The sequence below is a fragment of the Lactuca virosa genome, chromosome 9 (assembly GCF_052849685.1).
Source record: "Lactuca virosa cultivar CGN04683 chromosome 9, Lactuca_virosa_CGN04683_v6, whole genome shotgun sequence".
Taxonomy (NCBI): Eukaryota; Viridiplantae; Streptophyta; class Magnoliopsida; order Asterales; family Asteraceae; genus Lactuca; species Lactuca virosa.
Genome location: NC_136434.1, coordinates 53,201,634 through 53,205,994, shown reverse-complemented (window position 1 = coordinate 53,205,994; position 4,361 = coordinate 53,201,634).

Below are 4,361 nucleotides of genomic sequence, written 5' to 3'. Positions count from 1 at the left end.
GGGTCAGCCGATTTTGGTTGCCCCGTCTCTTCTCTCTCACTCCCGATACTCTCTCTAAGCCCTCTTTTAACCCCCCCGAAGCCCCGGTATCATCCCGAGACCCGAAGCGAGTCCCGAAGCACGAAGATCCCGAGAAGAAAAGAGTTTCCGAGCCGAAGCTCTGCCCGCGAGAAGTCCGGTGTGTGAAGAGATCACAGTTTCACCGAAGGATACTACTTCTACAAGCCGTAGTGTTGCCCGATCATCTTCTGATCAAGTGAGTGTGTAGTCACTTTCTTCTAACACATAAATATTAAGTATTTGCTATGAAATACGTGTTATGTGTATAATATATTGTTGTTTATTTGAGATGATTGTGGAATGGATGAATTATATAAGTTTTAATGAGTTAAACTGTATATGTATTTCGTATCTACAAATATGTTGGGTAGAACATAGGTTGATGAGGTTGTTGGTAGGTGATAAAAGATGGGTTGGACCATGAGATAAAAGGATAAAGAGATAAACTTGTTTTAGATCTGGATGTATGGATCAGATCAAGAGGTTAGTTTTAGATCCGAGAGTATGGATCAGATCAAGAGGTTAGTTTTAGATCCGGGAATATGGATTAGGTAATGAGGCAAATTTAAGATCCGGGAGTACGGATTATGTATTTTTGAACTACGTGTTCATTCGATAAGGTATCATGTGTATAGTCCCTTTTAGGAACGTGATTTTAATAAGAGTATTGATTAAAGTATGAAATATACATATGTATGTGAAGTATTTGTTATTGTCCAAAATACGTGTTAGATATATTTGATGGTATACAACGTGCGAATCAGATATGGTTCAATATGTGTTAAGATGTGTATATATGATATTATTACTTAAAATCCTGTGTTAAGTATACACTAGTTGGCGTTGCCTAAACGGAGATAGTATCAAAAATTGATTATAGGCATTGTAGGCTTGCCTAGTGATGGGTTAAGACTTAAATAGGGATGTTTAGTTCAATTAAGATTGGACTTTGGGTAGTCTCTTATTAAGAGTACGTGTGGGGTGAGATTGATGATCGGTGGAGTACGTCCTACGTACAAAAGTAGATTTTATGTACGAAGTCCTTTTCAAAGCTCTGTGTCTTGGGTGCTGCTTGTGCCAGGGTACTATTATGTTCTCGGGTACGAGACTTTCACATACCAGAATACTATAATGTGCCAGAAGTACTATCATGTACAAAGTCTTTTTGACAACTTTGTGTGTCGGTTACGGGAGCGTACGGGAGTACTCTAGTAGTATTTCCCCATACTTTTATTTTGAGAGAGCTTTGGAGTCGGCGTTTCTTTTATGAAGTGATCGACCGAGCTTCATATGTCAGCGTTTTCTTTCACGAAGTAATTAAGGGAACTTCGTAGACTGCCTAATAAAGTGTGTCGGTAATAGACCACTGCTAGGTATGTCTGGTGTTATATTGAATGGATAGGGTGCGTCTGGGGGTGAAATACCTCATGTATTCAGGCCATTGCTAGGCAAAGTTCGATGCTGGATAGGGAGAGTCTAGAGGTATAATACCTCATGATAGTTGGACCACGCCTAGGCATTGTTATCTAGATAACTACCCCTGACTTAATTGTCTTGTGGTTCTTTCTTTTACGAACGAAGGTTCGTGGTGAAACTTATTCCATTCCCCTCATTTGATGTCTTTATTGATCCTCGTTTGCTGCCAGGGAATTTCCGAAGCAGCTTCGTCAGTTGTTGTTCATATCAATTCCTTAGGCTAGATCTCGTAAGATCATTGTATAGGGTCAGTATGTGGGGATCGACGAGATGGGATAGATTGTTTTAGAAATATGATTTATATGTGTTAATAATATTAGTGGTTTTGCAGGATCGAGATATACATTATTATCACGTGGTTTGAACTAAGAGCTTTCGTACTCTGTATTCCTTAGGTGATTGAGTTCACCAGGGATATTTGAACTAAGTGTTCATTAGGTGTTTTTGAACTAAGTGTTCATTAGGTGTTTTTGAACTAGGTGTTCATTAGGTATTATTGAACGGAGTGTGTTCAATGGGTGTTCTTGAACTAGGTGTTCATTAATTATTTTGAACTGCGTGTTCACCAGAGGTGATCTAAGAACCATGGCAGCACTAGACTTTGTGCCAATTCCTTAGGGCAATTCTTAGGAATGAATGGGAGAAGGGTAATCGGTTCTTAGGGTAAATCTTTATGAAATAAAGGAAGATAATGGGGGTGGGTAATTGGATTGATTGTTTGATAATTAAATATAATAATTATATTATTGTGGGTTGAAAACCCTATATGCTCACCAGGCTTCCAAGCCTGACCCTCTCAGTTTTCTTTATATTACAGGCTATGGCACGAGAGCATAAGTTGGCTGACATAACGAGAGATTTTGGATTATAGGCCAGTAGTTATGAATAATTGTTGTAAGGTCTATTTTGTTCTGTTTATGCTTTTGGTCTGTATTGAACATGACATCCCGAGATTTTGTTATATAATGAAAATACATTTCTTTAAAGGAATGCTTTGATAAATTCTTATCATATTTTTGTTTTGGGAACAAATTCCGCAACTGTTTTCTTTAAAAGATTACTTTGATTTTGAAAACAAAGCATAAACAAATCGGTCTTTTCTAGCCGTGAAATTTGGGATGTCACAATTAGCATATGGAAAACTATTGACATGTATTGCGGGGAGGAACTCCCGTGGGAAATACTGTCGATAAATAAGAGCTATGGACTTAGCACATGGCAACGATGTGACTTCATGTGTTATTTGACATAAATTGCAGAGGGAAGCAATGTTGTCACTTTATAGGTTGTTTTATGTTAGGATGTCTTGTTTGACATAACTTGCTTAGGGAAAGCAATGTTGTCACCCCGATGTTTGTTTTATTTGACATAACTTGCTGAGGAACCCCCAAAGCAATGTTGTCACCCCTAGTGATAATCCTTAGGCTAGGTCCCTTGTGATAGTTGTTTTAGGGACGTAAAGTGAGGATAATGGGAATGGGTAATTAGGGTTATTTTGGTTGATGAAATTAATAAATTTATTGATTGAGAACTTAATAAGTTTATTATTTATTGTGGGTTAAAAACCCTATATGCTCACCAGGCTCCCAAGCCTGACCCACTCAGTTTAATTGTATCACAGGTATCGATACGAAGTTGCTTTACACTGAGAGATTAAAAGAGAAGTAGATCACTAGTGTAAATGAATGTAAGTTTTGTTTATGCTTATGTTTTTGTATTGACAATGACATCCCAATGGTTTAAGTGAATAAAATACATTTCTTCGGAAATGATTTGATAACATATTTATCATGTTTTTCTGGTAACAAATTCCGCAACACTTTTAATCAAATGATTACTCTGAAATTATTTTAAAAGCATAAATTAAATCGGTCTTTTCTGGCCGTGAAATTGGGGATGTCACAGTTGGTATCAGAGCATTAGTTTAAGCGAACTAAGAAATTTGTAGGATTTCTAGACTTAAACTTATAATGCTAAGTGATGATTGTGAGATGAGTGTCTACCATATTTTAGACACGAGCACTAGTTTATTTTAGGAAGGATGCCTAAAATGCTTTTATGTGCTAAATATTTTGTGTTATAGCTATAATGATGCTATTATTCATTCGGATCTATGGTCTGTTGCCGACCGGATCTGGAAACCTTATGTGTGTAGGATTCTAAGCGTACGATTACGATATTAGAACTAACATGTAAACGTCTCGAAGTGATAAGGAGATTTATACGTTTATCGTAATTAAAGCTTTCCCATCTTAAATTCTCGCCCAGTACACCGAAAGTCTGCTTGGGTGTACAAAACATTATGGTGAAGACTCGTAGAGAATTGAGTAGATGGAGGAAATGAAAAGCTTATGATAGTGAATGATACCTATCAGAAGATATCGTAAGAGTGGTATCTTGCCTTTAGAATATGTCTAATAAAATAACGGAACGTTTAGAGGGGTACGGTACGTCTGAAGTACACCCCCGATTTGGCAGGATGATGGAATGGTTGGTGTAATTCTTTAAGTTATTCCATCGTCTAGAATTTCCATCACCAACCAAGTTGAAGTAGAATTGATGACTGAAGATACGCATGGAAGAAGTCCTAGTAGAGTCTAGGAAAATTTTATGATTAATTGGACACATTCGTATGTGTTAAATTGTTTTGTGATTTTAGGATTTGGGGACTACGAGACAGTACTTGGGACGAGTATGAGTAGGTGTGAATAGTAGTAGAGATCTATACTACTGGAAGCACATGACTCACACTTGGATCAGGGAAAGTCACAAGGACTACGATTGTGAGATACTTTACCACCCTGGTAAAGCAAATGTTGTTGCTA